Source organism: Scyliorhinus torazame, chromosome 1, assembly GCF_047496885.1.
Source record: "Scyliorhinus torazame isolate Kashiwa2021f chromosome 1, sScyTor2.1, whole genome shotgun sequence".
NCBI lineage: Eukaryota > Metazoa > Chordata > Chondrichthyes > Carcharhiniformes > Scyliorhinidae > Scyliorhinus > Scyliorhinus torazame.
In genome coordinates, this window is record NC_092707.1 from 290,532,254 (window position 1) to 290,554,413 (window position 22,160).

The 22,160-nt window shown below is 50.6% G+C and overlaps 1 protein-coding gene across 1 annotated transcript in view; it reads right to left on the reverse strand.

Moving 5' to 3' along the window:
• Positions 1 to 21,951, reverse strand: part of LOC140422364 (centriole, cilia and spindle-associated protein-like) — a 91,656-nt gene extending 69,705 nt beyond the window's left edge. The window contains exon 1 of the mRNA XM_072507412.1: positions 21,931 to 21,951. The gene's annotated coding sequence lies outside the window, so the exon portion shown is untranslated. The remainder of the gene's footprint in view (positions 1 to 21,930) is intronic.
• Between the last annotated feature and the right edge of the window lie 209 nt (positions 21,952 to 22,160).

The window sequence follows — 22,160 nt, forward strand, 5'->3', positions numbered from 1 at the left end:
TCTCATGGCCCTTGATGAAGACCGTTGAAGTTGCTGTTGAGAGTGTTCGATATTGAGTTTGGTCCAGAGTCACCGAGGCCAGACGCAGTAGTTGTGAATTTTGATTGGGCAGTGTGTAGTCGGCCGGGCTGGGGTCCTGGGGCCCCATCCAAGATGGCGTCTCCCATGGGTCGCACATGGTGGTCGGAAATGGACAAAATGGCGGCGCCCATCCGTCCAGCGCGGTGTCCGGGGAACAAGATGGCGGCGCCCGTGGGCCGCACGTGGCCCTAGGATGCGGGGGTGGCGGTGACTGCTGGCCGCCTGGAGCCCGAGGAGAAGTTCGCTGTGGCATACGGAGTCGCCGCTGGAGACCGCTGCCACCGCTCGTGCCTGGCAGACCCCCACAAAATGCCGAACCCTTTGCAGGTGGATGTGCGGGCTGGGCAGCGTTGGCGGGGGTGCTTTTCCTGCCCGCAGAAGAAACAGCGGGGCCCATTGGAGTTGGCGGGCCGTCTTACAGCGCAGGCCTGTGGGGACACGGGGAAGGTCTTTGGGTTGCCGCTGCGGGATTCCACGCTGCCCAGTGGTCCGCCGCGTGGTCGGGCACGTAGGATTGTACGTTCCTGGAGGCAACGTCCATGGACCTTGCCAGGGCCCGTGCCTCCCTAAGTCCCAGGGTGTCTTGCTCTAAAAGACGCTGGCGGATCTCTGAGGAGCTCATACCTGCTACAAAGGCAACCCGGACTAGGTGTTCCGTGTGATCGCTCGCCGAAACTTGTGGGCAGCCACAGCTTCTGCCCATCACCAGTAGCCCAACGATTCCCTGGGGCTTTGTCGTCTCGTTGCAAGCAGGTGACGTGCGTAGACCTGATTTACTGGGCGGATATAATGTCCTTTGAAAAGCTTGATTGCTGCATCAAAGTCTTCCGCCTCCTCGATGAGGGTGTAAATCCCAGGGCTTACCCTTGAGTGCAGGAGATGCAGTTTCTGCTCCCCCGAGGGTGTGCCGCCAGCCATCTCAAGGTAGCCTTTGAAACATGCCAGCCAGTGCTTGAAAATCGCCGCTGAGTTCGTCGCGTGGGGACTGAGTTGCAGACACTCTGACTTGATTCGGAGATCCATCCTTTCTACTTCAGTGTAGTCTATTAAATTGATGCAATAACTACTAAAACGTGGTTGTAGCACAACTGAAGGCTTTAATAGACTAGAACTGTTCCCCAGCAGCTCAGGTACAGAATGAGGTCTGCTGGGACGGCACTGCTTCTTATACCCCGCCTATCAGGGCGGAGCTACATACTATACAGCCAATGGTAAACCCCCAGGTTTAACCCATGGAACTTCAGCCTCTCAGGTACTGCAATACCTGATAATACCACAGGTATTTAGTGGAGTTTTATGAAAAGTTTTCCGGAGTGCTGGGGCCCTTGCTGGTAAGGGCATTTAATGAGGCTAGGGAGCGAGAGCTACTCCCTCCGATGATGTCACAGGTCCCGATCTCCCTCATCCTGACACGGGACAAGGACCCGGAACAATGCGGGTCTTACAGGCCAATCTCCCTTCTAAATGTAGATGCCAAGTTACTGGCCAAGACCTTGGCTTCGAGAATAGAGGATTGTGTGCCAGGGGTGATAGTGGAGGACCAAACGGGGTTTGTGAAGGTGAGGCATTTAGCGGCGAACATTAGAAGGCTGCTAAATGTGATTATGATGCCCTCTGAGGGTAAGGAGGTGGAGGTTGTGGCCGCCATGGATGGGGAGAAGGCCTTTGACTGAGTGGAGTGGGAATACCTATGGGAGGTCCTGGGGCGGTTTGAGTTTGGGCAGGGTTTTGTGGATTGGGTCCAGCTGCTGTACCAGGCACCGGGGGTGAGCGTGCGGATGAACCAAGTGGGCTCAGATTATTTCAGGCTGTACCGGGGGACGAGGCAGGGATGTCCACTCTCCCCACTGTTGTTTGCCTTGGCCATAGAGCCACTGGCGATGGTGCTGAGAGTGGCAAAGGACTGGCAGGGGGTAGTACCGGGGGGGTTGGAGCATTGGGTCTCGCTATATGTGGACAACCTACTTTTGTATATTTCTGACCCGCTTGGGGGGGGGGGATTGGAGAGATTATGGGGATTCTAGGGGAATTCGGCCGTTTTTAGGGGTACAAATTGAATATGGGCAAGAGTGAGATCTTTGCGATTCTGGCAAGGGGACAGGAGAGGAGATTGGGGGGTGTTGCTCTTTTTAACCTTAGTCTATTTGCTCTGTTTAGGTCACCTTTGCTCATGAGTCGCCAGGTATCTTTATGATACCGCCACGTGGTTAAAGTTCAGGTTATGATTAATAACACAGCACACCACTTAGTAAGGATTAAAACAACGGTCATTTATTATATACAACAAGCAATATTAATACCCTAATACTACTTTCTATATAATAAACCTATCACTACTGGCCAATACTTAACTTAGGAAGAGCCCACCAGGTCAGGGAAACGAATGGCTTGTCCAATCAGATCTGGCCCGCGGGATTCAAAAGGCTGCTACAGGTCGGTGGCTAGGTGTCTCTACCGGATAGCGATCGCTGGATTCAAACTTACTATACACGGTGGCTGGTCTTGCGAAGGTCTCGAGCAGGCGAAGATGAGAGAGAGAGAGATCTGAACTTGGACCTTCACTTTTATAGGGCCATGGGGCTTCCCGCCTCCCGGGGCGGCCCTTGACCCTGAGTCCCAAGTGATTGAATTCTGTACCCAGTCTCTGGGGTCGATGTGTCCAATGGTGAGGCGATTCCTCGATCGGGGGGTGGTCGCTCACCTGTCTTTGTTTCGGCCACTGCAGGCGCCGACAGGTCTGGCCCGGGATTCAATTGCTAATATATTGCAATTGTTCCCGGGGATAGCCGATTTAACTGTGGATGTCTGAGTAGATTAGGTGTAAACAGTCCTGAATGCAACTGCGGATACCTGGGTTGATGGGCTGTTGATAGCCCTGAGTATCGATCTGGGCTACGTTCCCAGAGCTGAATATGCAAACCTGTCTGCAGCTGCCTGCTTGTGTCTTCTTGGCTGCTTTTCCCAGCAGTCTTTCGGGTTAGCCGTTTTAAACTGGGTTTTGGCCAGATTAATCGGAACGCAGCCATTTTACATGGCTACAGGGGGATGCCGTTCAAGGTTGTGGGAGGGAGCTTTCGGTATTTAGGCATCCAGGTGGCGCGGGAGTGGGAGCAGCTGCACAAGCTGAATCTGGCTCGGTTGGTGGAGCAGATGAAAGGGGACTTCAGAAGGTGGGATTCGTCCTGTTGTCACTGGCGGGGATGATGGTTCTCCCGAGGTTTTTGTTTGTATTTCAGTGCCTGCCTATTTTTATCCCCAAGACTTTCTTTAAGAGGGTGAATGCGGTGATCTCTGGGTTTGTGTGGGCAGGTAAAACCTCGCAGGTAAAGAAGGCGCTGCTGAAGTGGGCTCGAGGGGAGGGGGGGCTGGCCCTACCAAATTTTCAGAAACTACTACTGGGCGGCGAACATAGCAATGGTTAGGAAGTGGATAGTGGGGGAGGGGTCGGTGTGGGAGCGGCATCATGTAGGGGCACAAGTTTAGGGGCACTGGTAATGGCACCTCTGCCGTTCTCGCCAGCTCGGTATTCCACAAGCCCGGTGGTAGTGGCTGCCTTGAGGGTGTGGGGACAGTGGCGGAAGCACATGGGAGTGGAGTGGACGTCGGTATGGACACCTATTTGTGGCAACCATTGGTTTGCGCCGGGGAGGCTGGCTGGGGAGTTTCGGAGGTGGCAGCTAGCTGGGATCGAGCGGTTTGGGGACCTGTCTATTGATGGCAGCTTCCTTACTTGGAGGATTTGGAGGAGGGGTTTGAGCTGCCCGGGGGGGAATGGGTTCCGATACTTGCAGGTGAAGGACTTTGCACAGAGGCAGGTCTCGATCTTTCTGCACCTACCACCCCAGGGGATACAGGATAAGGTAGTGGAAGGTCTAGGAAATTTATAAGGAGCTGATGGAGTGGGAGCAAGTCCAGATAGGGGAAGTGAAGTGAAAGTGGGAAGAAGAATTGGACAGGGAATTAGAGGCGCGGTTATGGGAGGATGCCCTGAGTAAAGTCAATACATCCTCGTCGTGTGCCAGGCTCAGTCTGATACAATTTAAGGTGGCCCACAGGGCGCCTATGACCGTGGCCGGTATGAGCAGGTTCTTCGAAAGGGTGGAGAATAGGTGTGTGCGGGTGGGCCCGCGAATCATGTCCACATGTTTTGGGCATGTCCGAAGCTTAGGGGATTCTGGCAAGGATTTGCCGATGTCATGTCGGCGGTATTGCGGGCATGGGTGGTTCCGAGTCCAGAGGCAGCGATTTTTGGTGTGTTGGAAGACCCGGGGGTCCAGCGGCAAGAGAGGCCGCTGTGTTGGCTTTTGCTTCCTTGGTAGCCCATAGACGGATTTTATTTGTGTGGAGGGACCCGGAATCCCCAAAATCGGGGCTATGGGTCAGTGACATGGCCGGGTTTCTTTCTTTTTCATAAATTTAGAGCACCCAATTATATATTTTTTCCCAATTAAGGGGCAATTTAGCGTTGCCAATTCACCTACCCTGCACATCTTTGGGTTGTGGGGGCGAAACCCTCGCAGACACGGGGAGAATGTGCAAACTCCACACGGACAGTGACCCAGGGCCGCGATTTGAACCCAGGTCCTCAGCGCCGTAGTCCCAGTGCTAACCATTGCGCGACTGTGCTACCCCAGGGCCGGTTTTCTCAGGCTTGAGAAGATCAAGTTCGCCCTGAGGGGATCGATGCTAGGGTTCACCTGGAGTTGGCAGCCATTTATCGACTTCTTTGGGGAAAATTAACCTGTCAGCAGATAGAAGGGAGGGGGAGGGTAAAGGGAAAGGGAGGCATGGGGGCTGGTTGAGGTGGGAAATAGTTAGTGGGAAAGGGGGAGTGGGGAACTGTGTGTGTAAGCCATGTTGGCTGGGTTTGGTTGTTGGTTGGGTGGGTGTTATTCGTTAGGTTGTTTTTCCATCTTGAAAATTGTTAAAATTATATATGCCTTCATAAAATATTTTTTTTAAAAACACCTCTCTCTAAAAGCTAAAGGATACTGAATGTGAACATGGGCATTGCATTATTATATTTCTTATCTGGTGTCTCCCCAGTTAGAATCACAGAAAGAGGCCCATCGGCCCATCATGTCTGTGCTGGCCATCAAGCACCTCTCCGTTCTAATCTTATTTTCTAGCCCTTGGTCCGCAGCCTTGTATGCTCTGGCGTTTCAAGTGCTCATCTAATTGCTTCTTAAATGTTGTGAGGGTTCCTGCCTCTATCACCAATGCACCGGATGGACCGCACGGCGTCATCAGGCAAAGCAAAGGGTGGAGTGGTTTGCCTCCTCATCAACACCTCCTGGTGCTCGGATGTGACCCAGGCAACCGACTGCTCCCCAGACCTGGAATACATGACTGTGCAGTGCCTCCCGTACTCCCTTCCAAGGGAGTTCACTTCAGCCATTATCACAGCGGTCTACATCCCACCCCAGGCAAAAGCAAAGAAGGCGCTGGACGAATTGTACACAGTTACAAATAACAATGATGCAGAGATGCCGGCGTTGGACTGGGGTGAGCAGTAAGAGGTCTTACAACACCAGGTTAAAGACCAACAAAAATGTCATCGATGTATCTGGTGTATAATGTCGGCTGAAGGTTCTGTGTGGTGAGGAGGTCTTGTTCAAACTTGTGCATGAAGATGTTGGCATATTGAGGTGCGAATTTGGTCCCCATGGCTGTTCCTTGTGGCTGGATGAAGAGCTTGAATGTCGAAGGTGAAGACGTTATGATCCAGAATGAAGCGGATGAGTTGCCAGAATTGCGTCTGGAGATTGGCAGTTGTCGGTGTTGAGTACTAAGGCTGTTGCAGCAATGCCGTCATCATGGGGGATGCTGGTGTACAGTGGCGAGACATCCATTGTGACGAGGAATGTTCCTGGTTCAACTGGTTCATGGGTGCTGAGTTTCTGTAAGGAGTCCGTTGTATCGCGACAGAAGCTGGGCGTTCCTTGTACGATGGGTTTCAAGATGCCCTCAATGTAGCCAGAGAGGTTCTCACACAGAGTCCCATTGCCTGAAATGATAGGATGGCCTGGTGTGTTGGCCTTGTGTATTTTCGGGAGGCAGTAGAGATCTCCAATGCGGGGAGTACGTGGGATGAGAGCACGTAGGGTGCTCTGAAGGTCTGGATCCAAGGTCTTGATCAGTCTGTTGGGTTGGCGGGTGTGCTCCTTGGTTGGATCTGTGGGTAACTGTCTGTAGTGTTCCTGGTAGTTGAGTTGTCGGTATACTTCTTTGCAGTAGTCCGTTCTGTTCAGTATGACGGTGGCCCCTCCTTTGTCTGCTGGTTTGATGACGATGTTGCGGTTGGTCTTGAGAGCGCGGATGGCGTTGCGTTGTGCTTGGGTGACGTTCGGGTCTGAATGCGACTGATGAATCTGGCATTGACGCGACTCTTTCCCAGACTTTTTCCCAGAGAGAGGTGTCAATTACTAGGGGGCATAGGTTTAAGGTGAGAGGGGCAAGGTTTAGAGGAGATGTACGAGGCAAACTTTTTACACAGAGGATAGTGGGTGCCTGGAACTCGCTGCCGGAGGAGGTGGTGGAAGGAGGGACGATAGTGACGTTTAAGGGGCATCTTGACAAATACATGAATAGGATGGGAATAGAGGGATGCGGACCCCGGAAGTGTAGAAGATTTTAGTTTAGACGAGCAGCATGGTCGGCGCAGGCTTGGAGGACCGAAGGGCCTGTTCCTGTGCTGTACTTTTCTTTGTTCTTTGTTCTTTTGTTCCTGACGGCTTGAGCATACATATCAAGTCTAGGGCAGCGGCCTTCTGGAGGGGCCCAATTCGACTCTTTCCTCTTCGGTTGCCGCACCGCAGATCTCTCGGTCTGCTGTTCCGGTTCATTGGTTGTCTCATTGGGTTCGCAATCGGCCTCTTGGGGTCTGTGGAAGAATTCCTGGAGCCTCATTCGCCTGATTAATTCCTCCATGTCTGCCGTGAGACTGATGGGGTCCATTTTGGTGGTGGTGCAGAAATTGAGCCCTCTGCTGAGGACTCTGATTTCACAGATACATAGATACATAGAAGATAGGAGCAGGAGGAGGCCTTTTGGCCCTTCGAGCCTGCTCCTCCATTCATCACGATCATGGCTGATCATCCAACTCAATAGCCTAATCCTGCTTTGATCCCATTTCCCCAAGTGCTACATCCAGCCACCTCTTGAATATATTCAAAGTTTTAGCATCAACTACTTCCTGTGGTGATGAATTCCACAGGCTCACCACTCTTTGGGTGAAGAAATGTCTCCTTATCTCTGTCCGAAATGGTTTACCCTGAATCCTCAGACTGTGACCCCTGGTTCTGGACACACCCATCATTGGTAACATCTTCCCTGCATCGACCCTGTCTAGTCCTGTCAGAATTTTATAAGTCTCTATGAGATCCCTCCTCATTCTTCTGAACTCCAGTGAGAACAATCCCAACCTAGTCAATCTCTCCTGATATGACAGTCCCGCCATCCCTGGAATCAGTCTGGTAAACATTCGCTGCACTCCCTCGAGAGCAAGAACATCCTTCCTCAGAGGAGATCAAAACTGCACACAATACTCCAAGTGTGGCCTCACTAAGGCCCTGTACAATTGCAGCAACACATCCCTGCTTCTATACTCGAAAACCCTCGCAATGAAGGCCAACATACCATTAGCCTTTTTTACCGCCTGCTGCACCTACATGCTGACCTTCAGCTACTGGTGCACAAGGACACCCAGGTCCTGCTGCACACTCGCCTCTCCCAATTTACAACCATTCAGGTTGTAATCTGCCTTCCTGTTTTTGCTTCCAAAATGAATAACCTCACACTTATCCAAATTATACTGCATCTGCTATTGGTTTGCCCACTCGCCCAACCTGTCCAGATCTTGCTGTAGGATCCCTGCATCCCCGTCACAATTCACCCTCCCACCTAAGTTGGTATCATCTGAAAACTTTGAGATGTTACATTTTGTTCCCTCATCCAAATCATTAATATGTATTGTGAATAGATGGGTTCCCAGCACTGACCCCTATGGCACCCCACTAGTTACTGCCTGCCAATTTGAAAAGGACCCATTAATCCCTACTCTTTGTTTCCTCTCTGCCAGCCAGTTTTCTATCCACCGTAATACATTTCCCCCAATCCCATGCGCTTTAATTTTGCACAATAATCTCTTATGCGGGACTTTGTCAAACACCTTCTGAAAGTCCAAATATACCACATCGACTGGCTCCCCCTTGTCGACTGTACTGGTTACCTCTTCAAGGAATTCCAACAGATTTGTCAAGCATGATCTTCCCTTCATAAATCCATGCTGACTCTGACTGTTACGCTATAAAGTCCTTGATAATGGATTCAAGCATTTTCCCCACTACCGATGTTAGGCTGACTGGTCTATAATTCCTTGCTTTCTCTCTACCTCCCTTTTTGAATATTGGAGTGACATGAGCTACCCTCCAGGGACAGTTCCAGAGTCGATAGAATCCCAGAAGATGACCACCAATGCATCCACTATTTCCAGAGCCACCTCCTCAAGGACTCTGGGATGCAGATTCTCAGGCCCTAGGGATTTATCCGCCTCCAATCCCATCAGTTTTCCCAGCATCATTTCTCTACTAATGTTGATCTCCCTCAGTTCTTTCCTCTCACTAAACCTTTCATTCTCCGACATTTCTGGGATCTGATTTGTGTCCTCATTTGTGAAGACAGAACCAAAGTATGTATTCAATTGCTCAGCCATTTCTTTGTCCCTTATTATGCATTCCCCTGTTTCTGTCTGTAGTGGGCCTACATTTCTCTTCACCAATCTCTTTCTCTTCACATATCTGTAGAAACTCTTAGTGTCAGTCTTTATGTTCCCTGCAAGCTTCCTTTCGTACTGTACTTTCCCCTTCTTTTTTTAAAATAAACATTTTATTGAGGTGTTTTTGGTATAGTGACAACAACAAAATAAACAATATACATGAAACCATAAACATAGTGCAGAAGCCATTTACCTCTCGTACAGGTCCCACCCTTATTGACCCCCTAATCTAAAGAACTCCCCCCCCCCCCCCCCCCGAACGTCTGCTGACGATTAATTTCCTGCAAAGAAGTCGACGAACGGTTGCCACCTCCAGGTGAACCCTAACGGTGACCCTCTCAAGGCGAACTTGATATTCTCCAAACAGAGAAAGCTAGCCATGTCCAATAGCTAGGTCTCCGACTTCGGGGACTTTGAGTCCCTCCAAGCCAATAGTATCCGTCTCCAGGCTACCAGGGAAGCAAAGGCCAGAACATCTGCCTCTTTCTCCTCCTGGATTCCCGGGTCTTCTGACACCCCGAAAATCGCCCCCTCTGGACTCAGCACCACCCTTGTTTTTAACACCTTGGCATGACGTCCGCAACCCCCTGCCAAAATCCCCTAAGCTTTGGACATGTCCAAAACATGTGGACATGGTTCGCCGGTCCTCCCGCACATTTTGCGCACCTGTCCTCCACCCCAAAGAATCTGCTCATCCGGGCCACTGTCATGTGAGCCCGGTGAACAACCTTAAATTGTATGAGGCTGAGCCTGGCACATGTTGCAGACACGTTGACTCTACTCAACGCGTCCGCCCATAAACCATCCTCTGTCTCACCTCCCAGCTCCTCCTCCCACTTGCGCTTCAGCTCCTCGGTCTGCGTCTCCTCCGACCCCATAAGCTTCTTATAAATGTCTGAGACGCTCCCTTCTCCTACCCACCCTCTGGAAACTACCCTGTCCTGAATCCCCCTTAGCAGTAGGAGCGGGAAGGTTGACACCTGTTTACGAAGGAAGTCCCACACCTGCAGATACCTGAATTTGTTTCCCCCAGCCAACCCAAACTCTTCCTCCAACACCCTCATACTCGGAAAGCTCCCCTCTATGAACATATCCCCCAGCCTCTCAATCCCTGCTCTACGCCACAACTGGAACCCCCCATCCATACTTCCCGGGGCAAACCGGTGATTATCACAAATTGGGGCCCAGACCGATGCTCCTACTGCTCCCACATGCCGCCTCCACTGGACCCAAACTCTCAGGGCTGCCACCACCACTGGACTGGTGGAGTACCGTGCCGGCGGGAACGGCAGAGGCGCAGTTACCAACGTCCCCAAACTGGTGCCCTTACATGAAGCCACCTCCATACGCACCAATGCCGACCCCTCCCCCACCACCCACTGCCTGATCATGGCTATATTAGCCACCTTGTAATAGTTGCTAAAATGTGGCAGCGCCAGCCCGCCCTCTCCCCGACTCCACTCAAGCATTACCTTCCTCACTCGCGGGGTCTTGCCCGCCCAGACGAAGCCCGTGACCCGCTTAAAAAAGATCCGCAGGATAAAGATGGGGAGACACTGAAATACAAATAGGAATCTCGGGAGGACCGTCATCTTCACCGTTTGCACCCTCCCAGCCAGAGACAACGGAAGCGCGTCCCATCTCCGAAAATCGTCCTTCATTTGGTCCACCTGCCGGGTCAGATTCAATTTATGCAGCTTGTCCCATTCCCGCGCCATTTGGATGCCTAGGTACCTAAAGCTTCCCTCTACTAACCTAAACAGCAGCTCTCCCAGTCGCCTCTCCTGTCCCCTCGCTTGGACCACAAACATCTCACTCTTTCCCATATTAAGCTTATACCCCGAAAACCGGCCAAATTCCCCTAGAGTCCTCATGATTTCTTCCACCCCCTCTATTGGGTGCGAAAAGTACAGAAGCGGGTCATCCGCATAGAGTGAAACCCCCCTCCCCCCGGACCAGTCCTGTCCAGCCCCTCGAGGCTCTCAGAGCAATTGCCAACGGCTCTATAGTGGGGAGGGGGGGACATCCCTGTCTCGTCCCCCAGTGCAGTCTAAAATAGTCCGATGTTGTCCTATTCCGTACATTTGCCACAGGAGCCTGATACAGTAACCTGACCCAGTCAATAAAGCCCCGCCCAAATCCGAACCGTCCCAGTATCTCCCACAGATAGTCCCATTCTACCCGATCAAAAGCCTTTTCTGCATCCATTGCGATCACTACCTCCACCTCCCTACCTTCCGGGGGCATCATGATCACATTTAACAGCCTTCTTACATTGGCCACCAACTGCCTGCCCTTAACAAATCCATCTGGTCCTCCCCAATAACGTCCGGAACACAATCCTCGATCCTGGAGGACAGGATTTTGACCAGCAACTAGGCATCTACATTCAACAGGGGGTTCGGCCTGTAGGACCCACACAGCTCCGGGTTCTTGTCCCGCTTAAGAATCAGCAAAATTGTTGGCTGTGACATCGACGGGGGCAACACCCCTCTTTCCTTTGCCTCATTGAACATCCTCAACAACACCGGCCGCAATATCCCCGAGAACGTTTTATAAAACTCCACTGGATACCCGTTCAGACCCGGGGTCTTACCCGCCTGCATAGCCTTCAAGCCCTCCACTATCTCTTCCAGCCTGATTGGGGCCCCCAGCCCTTTTACCTGCTCCCTGTTCACCTTTGGGAAATTCAGCCCCTCCAAGAAGTGCCTCATCCCCTCCGGCCCCGTAGGGGGTTCCGACCTGTACAGCCTGCTGTAGAAATCCCTAAACGCCTTATTCACCCCTACTGAATCACCAACCAGGTTCCCATTTCCATCCTTTACTTTCCCTATCTCCCTCGCTGCCTCCTTCTTCCTAAGCTGCTGTGCAAGAATTCTGCTGGCCTTCTCTCCATGTTCATAGATCGCCCCCCCTCACCTTTCTCAACTCCTCCACCGCCCTCCCTGTGGTCAGCAAGCTAAACTCCACCTGTAGCCTCCGTCGTTCCCTTAAAAGCCCTGCCTCTGGGGTCTCCGCATACCACCTATCAATCTGTAGTATCTCCTTTACCAGTCGGTCCGCCTCCGCCCTGTTCACCTTCTCCCTATGGGCCCGGATCGAGATCAGCCCCCCCTGACCACCGCCTTCAGTGCTTCCCAGGCCATCGCTGCTGAAATTTCCCCCGTGTCATTGACCTGCAGGTAGTTCTGAATACATTTCCTCAGCCGCTCGCACACCCCTTCATCCACCAAACGTCCCACATCTAACCTCCAGTGCGGGCGCTGGTTACTGTTTTTACTACCCTGCAGGTCAACCCAGTGCGGAGCATGGTCTGAGATTGTGATCGCCGAGTACCCCGTGTCCACCACCCCTGCCAGTAAGGCCCTGCTCAAAATAAAGAAATCAATCCGGGAATACACTTTATGCACATGTGAGTAGAAGGACAACTGCTTCACCCTCGGCTGCCCAAATCTCCATGGATCCACCCCCCCATCAGCTCCATGAACCCTCTTAGTTCCTTTGCCATTGCTGGCACCCTGCCCGTTTTTGAGCTTGACCGGTCCAAGCCAGAGTCAATAACTGTGTTGAAGTCCCCGCCCATGACCAATCTGTGCGAGTCCAGGTCCGGTATCTTCCCCAGCATCCTCTTTATAAACTCCACATCATCCCAATTTGGCGCATACACATTTACTAATACCACCTGCACCCCCTCTAGCTTCCCACTGACCATAATGTACCGACCTCCCACATCCAAGACTATTCTACCTGCCTCAAACACCACCCGCTTATTGATCAGGATCGCGATGCGACCCCTCTAGTCTTTGAATCTAGTCCCGAGTAAAAGACCTGACTGACCCAGCCTTTCCCCAATCTAACCTGGTCCGTAACTCTAAGGTGTGTCTCCTGCAACATTACCACGTCCGCCTTCAATCCCCTAAGATGCGCGAACACACGTGCCCTTTTGACCGACCCATTTAACCCTCAAACATTCCAGGTGATCAGTCTAGTTGGGGGGCTCATTTCCCTCCCCCCTCCGCCAATCAGTCATCACTTTTTTAGGGGCCCACCTCCAGCCCGTGCTCCGCACCTCCACCGGTCCATCCCCAGGCAGCCCCCGCACTCAACCTCCTCTCTGTCCCTCAGCCCAAGTCCCTCCCTCATCAGCAGAACACCCCCCCCCCCCCCCCCCCGGTAACAACACCCAGAAATCCAACCCCTTTACTAAACCAAACATATGCACACCCCCCACTGCGCTTCCGAGAGCTAGCTCACCCAGCTAGCTTGGTGGCCCCCACCATCCCCGGTGCCAGATAGTCTCCCACCTATTGTTCCCTCCCACCCCCACCCCGCTCATACAAACAAACTCCAACATCAAACAATCCCCACACAATTGCCCAACAGAAAAACACCAAGATCAAAACAAGCACACCTCCATCCCCCAACAGTGCAAACGAAAACCTTAACTCACTCAGCTCTACCGCTGGTTACAAATCAAGCAAACGGCATCACAAACATCTTCCATGAAATGCAAAATGGGAAACTTTTTACAAAAACAGAGAAACAAAAAGAAAAAACAAAAACATGAACGTTGCTGCCAAGTTCAAAAGTTCTCAATCCATCACCAGCCCTTTCTTTTTCGCAAAGTCCAACGCGTCCTCAGGCGACTCGAAGTAGAAGTGCTGATCCTCATGCGTGACCCAGAGACGGGCTGGGTATAACAGTCCAAACTTCACCTTTTTCTTAAAAAGGATCGACCTGATCTGGTTGAAGCCTGCTCTCCTCCTGGCCACCTCTACACTCAGGTCTGGTAAACCCGCAGGATGCTATTGTCCCACTTACAGCTCCGTGTCTGCTTGACCCACTGTAAAATGCGCTCCTTATCCGAGAACCTGTGGAATCATACCGCCATTGCCCTCGGGGGGGGGGGGGTCTCCCATTCGCGGCTTCCTCGCGAGTGCTCTGTGAGCCCTATCCACCTCCAAGGGCCAGGAGAATGCCCCATCCTCCAGCAGCTTCATAAACATGTCTGGGAGCCCAACGATTCTTAGGTTCTGCTGGCAGGATCTATTTTCTAGGTCCTCCATCTTCTCCAGGAGCTTCTTCTGCTGGTCCCTCAGCATCCCCACCTCCAGCTCCCCGCAGTCTGATGTTCCTCCTGCTCAGCTAGTGCCTTCTCCACCTTCTGGATCGCCCGATCCTGGGCGTCCAATCTATGCTCCAACCGCTCAATCGACTCTTTTTTATTGAGTCCAAGCAATCCCGTTTCTGTGTAGTAAAGCCTTCCTGAATGACTTGCATCAGCTGCTCCATAGACTGCTGGGTCGACAAGCCCGAGGTCTGAACCTCCGCCATGCTGTCTTCTGCTGCAGCTACAGCCCAAGCCTTCTCTATCTTTTTGTTTCTGCCCTTACGAACACTTCTAGTCCTTCTCTCCATGCACCAAAGTGGGAATTCAGTAAACAATTACCACTAACATCCGTTTTACAATTCAAGTTCGATAGAAAAATGGGGGAAATGTCCAAAAGTCCGACCAGAGCGGGAGCCACCAAATGTGCGACTTACTTCTTCATAGCCGCCACCGGGCATCTGTACTTTCCCCTTCTTAATCAATCCCTTTGTCCTTCTTTGCTGAATTCTAAACTGCTCCCAATCCTCAGACCTATTATTTTTCTTGGCCAATCTGTACGCCTCTTCCTTGCACTATTTCCAATTTCCTTTGTAAGCCATGGATTGGCCCTCTTACCCCCTTTGCCTTTGTGCCACAGGAATGAACAGTTGCTGTAGTTCCCCCTTGCGTTCCTTGAATGTTTGCCATTTTCTATCCACTGTCTTCCCTTTAAGTAACTCTCCCCAATCTATCAAGGCCAACTCATACCTCATATCCTCATAGTTCCCTTTATTAAAATTCAGCACACTAGTCTCCGAATCAACTACTTTACTCTCCATCTTGATAAAAAATTCTATCATGTTATGTTCGTTCATCCCCAAGGGGTCTCGCACAGCCAGATTGGCAATGATTCCCTTTTCATTACACAGTACCCAGTCTAAGATGGCCTGCTCGCTAGTTGATTCCTCTACATATTGGTCAAAAAAACCATCCCGTATACACTCCAGGAATTCCTCTACAGCATTGTGGCTAATTTGATTTGCCCAATCTATGTGAAGATTAAAATCATCCATGGTCACCGATATTCCCTTATTACATGCATCTCTAATTTCTTGTTTAATGCCATTCCCAACCTCACCGCTATAGTTTGGGGGTCTATATGTGACACCCACTAATGTTTTTTGTCCCTTGGTATTTCTCAACTCTACCCATACAGACTCCACATTGTCAGAGCTAATATCCTTTCTCACTACTGTGTGAATTTCCCCTTTAACCAGCAGTGCCACGCCACCACCTTTTCTTTTATGCCTGTCCTTCCTAAATACTGAAAACGCTGGGACATTCAGTTCCCATCCCTGTTCACCCTGCAGCCATGTCTTCGTACTCCCAATTATATCATACCCATTTATATCTATCTGCGCGATTAGTTCATCCACTTTATTGCAAATGCTCCGTGCATTAAGGCACAGAGCCTTTAAGTTTGTCTTTTTCACAATGCTTGTCTTGCCCCCAATATTTTTCTCTACTGCCCTGTTTGAATTTTGTCCTTGGTTTCTCCACCTATCACTTTTCTACCTTTTATTTTTGTCCTTGCTCCCTCTTTCTCTGACTCCTTGCGTAGGTTCCCACCCCCCTGGCATATTAGTTGAAACCCTCCCCAACCGCTCTAGCAAATAGCCCCCCTAGGATATCAGTTCCAATCCTGCCCAGGTGTAACCCGTCCAGTTTGTACAGGTCCCACCTCTCCCAGAACCGGCCCCAATGCCCCAGGAATCTGAAACCCTCCCCTTGACACCATCTCTTCAGCCATGTGTCATCCTATATATCCTGTCATTTCTACTCTGACTAGCACGTGGCACCGGTAGTAATCCTGAGATCATTACCTTGGAGGTCCGATTTCTTAACTTCCTTCCTAGCTCCCTGTATTCTGCTTTTAGGACCTCATCCCTTTTTTTACCTATGTCGTTTGTACCGATGTGTACCACGACCACTGGCTGTTCACCCTCCCCCTCCAGAATGTCCTGTACCCGCTCCGAGACATCCTTGACCCTAGCACCAGGGAGGCAACATACCATCCTAGAGTCTCGTTTGCGGCCACAGAAACGCCTGTCTATTCCCCTTACAATTGAATCCCCTATAACTATTGCACTGTCACGCTTATCACCCCTCCCGTCTGCAGCAGAACCAACCGTGGTGCCATGAGTTTGGCTGTTGCTGTTTTCCTCTGATAGGTTATTCCTCTCAACAGTATCCAAAATCGTACATCTGTTCTGCAGGGGAATGGCCACAGGAGATTCCTGCACTACCTGCCTCGCTCTCTTGCTCTGTCTGGTGGTCACCCATTCCCTTCCTGCCCGTGGAATCTGAGCCTGCGGTGTGACCACCACTCTATATGTGCTATCCACAATACTCTCCGACTTGCGATGCTCCACAATGTCTCCAGCCGCCACTCCAGCTCTGAAACTCGAGCTTCCAGGAGCTGTAACTGGAGACACCTCCTGCACACATGCTGATCCTGGGGACTGGAACTGTCCCCAGCCTGCCACATGGGGCAAGAGGAGCAGACCACGCCTTGGAGCTGTCCTGCCATGAATTATTCCTTTAAATTAAACCTTTGAAATTGAACTTTAGAAAGATGTTTTTAAGTCAGGTTAAATCCAATCCCCGTACACATTTAATTAGATAAACTGAGTATTTATCCCTCTTGATCTAACAACAAATTTAAAATAGTTATTTAATTGAAATTAAAATAGTTATTTAAATCAACTTAAAAATAGTAATTTAAATCAACCCAAAATAGTTATTTAAGTCAAATTTAAAAATAGTAATTCAAATCAACTTAACATTTCATCTGGTTGAAGGGTGTAGTCCAACAAGTTGACAATAGATTTCCCTGTTTTGTTTTCTACTGTGGTACCGGGGGCGGCTTGGTTGCTGCTGGTGTAAATAACAATGAAACAGAACACCCGGATGCCTTGTTCATTGTGGCCGGGGACTTCAACAAAGCCAACCTCAAGAGTGTACTGCCAAAATTCCACCAATATATCTCCTATCCCACCAGGACGACAACACTCTCGATCACTGCTACACAAAAATCACGGGTGCCTACCGATCCATCCCCCGACCGCACTTTGGAAAATCGAACCATAAGACGGTGCTCCTTCTCCCGGCATAGAGCAGAATCCTAAGCGGAGAATCCGTTTCAGAAGGTCGTGCTGTACTTGGCCGAGGCAACAGAAGAGCTCCTACATGACTGCCTGGAGTCAGTGGACTGTTCCATATTTAACAACTCAGCGACTGACCTAAACAAGTATGCCACCACCGTCACAGTCTTTATCAGCAAATATGTAGACGACTGCTTGCCAAAGAAAGCAGTACATATGTTCCCCAACTGGAAACCATGGCTTAATCGGCAGATTGACTCCTACTGAAGGCCAGCTCTGAGGCGTTCAAGTCAGGCGACCCTGACCTATACAAGAAATCCAGGTACGACCTCCGCAAAGTCATCAGGGATGCCAAGAGGAAATATCAGACCAAGCTAGAGCCACAGACTAGCGTTACAGACTCTAGTCGGTTGTGGCAAGGCTTAAACATCATAACGGGCTACAAAGCCGAACAGAATCTCCGGCAGCAGCGCACCCCTCCCCGATGAACTCAATGCATTCTATGCTCGGTTTGAGCAGGAAACCATCAAACCGCTGTCAACTGCCCCAGCAGCCCTGGACACACCCATACCCACTGTCACAACTTCCAAAGTCAGATCGGCCTTCTTGAAAGTGAACCCTCGGAAGACGACAGGTCCGGACGGGGTCCCTGGTCGTGCACCCAGATCCTGCCCGGACCAGCTGGCAGATGTGTTCGTGGACATCTTCAGTATCTCCCTACTCAGTTCCGAGGTACCCACCTGCTTCAAGAAGACCACCAACATACCGGTGCCAAAGAAGAACCAGGCAACGTGCCTCAATGAGCCTCAATGACTATCGTCCTGTGGCCTTAACATCGATCGTAATGAAGTGCTTCAAGAGGTTGATCATGAGGTACATCAACTCCAAACTCCCAGAATGCCTAAATCCACTTCAATTCGTATACCGCCGCAACCGGTCCACAGCAGACGCTATCTCCCTGGCCCTACACTCATCTCGTAGTGCGTCGGATCTTGAAGAACGATGAATCAGAATACAGGAGGGAGGTAGAGAACCTAGTGGAGTGGTGTAACAACAACAATCTCTCCCTCAATGTCAGCAAAACTAAGGAGCTGGTCATTGACTTCAGGAGCAAAGTATGGCACACACCCCTGTCTGCAACAATGGTGCAGAGGTGGAGATGGTTAACAGCTTCAAATTCCTAGGTCAGCCACATCACCAATAATCTGTCCGATCCACCCACGTCGACCAGGAAAGCACAACAGTGCCTTTCCCAGGAAACAACGGAAATTCGGCATGTCCACATTGACTCTTACCAACTTTTACAGATGCACGATAGAAAGCCTCCTATTGGGCTGCATCACAGCCTGATATGGCAACTGCTCAGCCCAAGACCGTAAGAAATTTCAGAGAGTCGTGAACACCGCCCAGTCGATCACCTGCCTCCCATCCATTGACTCTGTGTACACCTCCCGCTGCCTTGGGAAAGCAGCCAGCATAATCAAAGACCCCTCCCACCCGGCTTACTCACTCTTCCAACGTCTTCCATCGGACAGGAGATACAAAAGTCTGAGAACACGCACGAACAGACTCAAAAACAGCTTCTTCTTCGCTGTTACCAGACTCCTAAATGGCCTCTTATGGGCTGATCTGATCTCTTCACACATCTTCTCTACTGAGTAGTACTGCACTCCGTATGCTTCACCCCATGCCTGTGTCTATGTATTTACATTGTGTATTTTATGTTTGTCCTATGTTTTTTCTTCTCATGTACAGAACGATCTGTCTGGACTGTACGCAGAACAATACTTTTCACTGTACCTCGGTACATGTGACAATAAACAAATCCAGATCCGAATCCAACCCCTTCCAGGCAGTGAGTTCCAGATTCCCACCACCCTCTGGGTGAAAACGTTTTTCTCAGATCCCCTCGAAATCTCCTGCCCCTTACCTTAAATCAATGGCCCCTTGTTATTGCCCCTTCTGCGAAGGGAAAAGTTTCTTTCTATCTACCCTATGTATGCCTTTCATAATTTTGTACACCCCAATCAGGTCCCCCTTCAGCCTTCTCTGCTCTAAGGAAAATAACCTCAGCCGAGCCAGCCTCTCTTCGTAGCTGAAACATTCCATCCCAGGCAACATCCTGGTGAATCTCCTCTGCACCATTTCTAGTACAATCACATCCTTCCTATAGTGGGGTGACCAGAATTGCACACAGTACTCTAGCTGTGGCATAACCAGTGTTTTATACAGCTCCATCAACACCTCTCTGCTCTTATATTCTATGCCTCGGTTAATAAAGGCAAGTATCCCATATCATAGATGTCATAGAATTTACAGTGCAGAAGGAGGCCATTCGGCCCATCGAGTCTGCACTGGCTCTTGGAAAGAGCACCCCACCCAAGGTCAACACCTCCACCCTATCCCCATAACCCAGCACCCCCACCCAACACTAAGGGCAATTTTGGACACTAAGGGCAATTTATCATGGCCAATCCACCTAACCTGCACATCTTTGGACTGTGGGAGGAAACCGGAGCACCCGGAGGAAACCCACGCATACACGGGGAGGATGTGCAGACTCCGCACAGACAGTGACCCAAGCCGGAATCGAACCTGGGACCCTGAAGCTGTGAAGCAATTGTGCTATCCACAATGCTACCGTGCTGCCCAAGCTTCTTCTATCCAAGCTTCTACTTTTAAGTGGTCTATTGATCTATTACCACTGCACTATAATTCTGCACAAAAATGACAGAGGTTATATTTCTGTGGTGAAATGGTTTGTTTTCCAAAGTAACTGATTTTTACAGTAGGTTAATCAGCAATCTTACCAGGGAACCAAAGGGCTACTGAAACCCATGATGTTGTCAGTACTGCATACAGTTCCTTTTCACAATTTGTTGTCATTGCCCTTATTGTTGACTTTTCAAACTTTGTGTATTTATATACAAGCGCACTTACATAATTCTTCAAAATTCTTTATTTTCAGCGGTGGTTTAAGAGATCGTGATATCATTATCAGCATCAATGGACAAACAATCACTTCTTCAGAACAAGTGAGCGAAGCAATTAAAAACAGTGACACTCTGGCCCTTGTTGTGCGCCGTGGAAATGAAGACTTGATGATCACAGTAATACCTGACATCATTGATTAGAAAACAAGGTTTTTTTGAAAGTTTACTGCAGACCATTGTAAATGCTGTTACTTGAATATTTTGTTCATCAGTAGTCCCTTCAGAAAAGTTCAATGTCAAGTGTCACGGTAAAGGGCTTTGTAGGTACAAATAAAAAAGATGAATTATATTGTCACATCTTTTTAAAAGAAATTCTGCTGTTACTCAAGTCCTTAGAAGGCAGCATAATCCAACCTTCAAAGTGTACCCTACTACACATCTCAATGAATGTTTTTCCATTGTGAATTATATCTGATACTTCTCACAACTGAAGTCCAGGATGAGAAAAAGCTGCTCAAACTCAGATAACTGGGGCGAAATTCTCCCCCAACGGCGGGATGTCCGCCGACTGGCGCCAAAGACGGCGCCAATCAGACGGGCATCGCGCCGGCCCAAAGGTGCGGAATGCTCCGCATCTTTGGCGGCCTAGCCCCAACATTGAGGGGCTAGGCCGACGCCGGAGGGATTTCCGCCCCGCCAGCTGGCGGAAATGGCGTTTGTTGCCCCGCCAGCTGGCGCGGAAATGCGGCGCATGCGCGGGAGCGTCAGCGGCCGCTGTCAGTTTCCCGGCGCATGCGCGGGAGCGTCAGCGGCCGCTGTCAGTTTCCCGCGCATGCGCAGTGGGGAGAGTCTCTTCCGCCTCCGCCATGGTGGAGGCCGTAGCGGAGGCGGAAGGGAAAGAGTGCCCCCACGGCACAGGCCCGCCCGCGGATCGGTGGGCCCCGATCGCGGGCCAGGCCACCGTGGGGGCCACCCCCGGGGTCAGATCGCCCCGCGCCCCCCCCAGGACCCCGGAGCCCGCCCACGCCACCTGGTCCCGCCGGTAAATACCAGCTTTGATTTACGCCGGCGGGACAGGCAATTCCTGGGCGGGACTTCGGCCCATCCGGGCCGGAGAATCCAGCGGGGGGTCCCGCCAACCGGCGCGGCCCGATTCCCGCCCCCGCCCAATCTGGAGACTTCGGCGGGGGCGGGGGCGGGATTCACGGCGCCCAACGGCCATTCTCCGACCCGGCGGGGGGTCGGAGAATGACGCCCCTGGTTCTCTACCCTGGATTTAAATTATCTGTAGCGTTTGTGGGGAACTGTTGTGAGGTTTGGAAAACTAGCAAAATGGGTCGCTCAACGTCTTTCAGAGTTAAACTGCAGGGTGCATTGAAGTTGCATTCCGAGCCACGGGCCCTCTGATTGAATGGAAACTTTGCAAGTCTGCTTGGCAATATCGAAGGCAAGTGGATGCTTTGGTGGAGTGAGGGGGTTTACTGGGTGGTTTAGCGCATTGGATGAAATGCTCCAGATCCTCCTGGCCCACAAGTGGTGCTGTAAAGGTCATTTACCTGAAGGATTCTCACCATCATTAAACTATGAAGTTTTCCAAGGCTTGGAAAACCTGGCAGTCAGTGGTTAAAGATAGAATGGCTGCTAAATTGAAAGCAATCCATAAATGCTTTGGTCTGTGTCTCGTTACACCTGTTAAGTAGGCAGTACTTCTTGCATTTTCACCTCTGACACAGCCCAAATTTGCTGCCTTTTCAGAGTTAAAATTCAGCTCAATCCAATCTAGCAGATAGCTGCTTTGACTCTACTGCCTTACCACATTTTTTTATTGCTCAGCCACGCGACACGAGGTAATTCTAACTGTTCTCCACCTGCCACTCCCTCACATACCTGGGGTCCAGTAGTGTCCTGTTCCACTGGTCTCTGCTTGTACTGATCTGCAATGATTTAAATCTACTTTCCAAAGTGCCAGACTGACCAGTACCCATTGCAGCAACTGTTAGCAGTGACTATTGCAGTTTGGCTGTACTCGCGGTTTTCCATTGTGGAACAGCAGGACCAATTACACATTGGCAACATTGTTAGTTTGCAAGATCAAACATATGGACAGGTGATGCTAA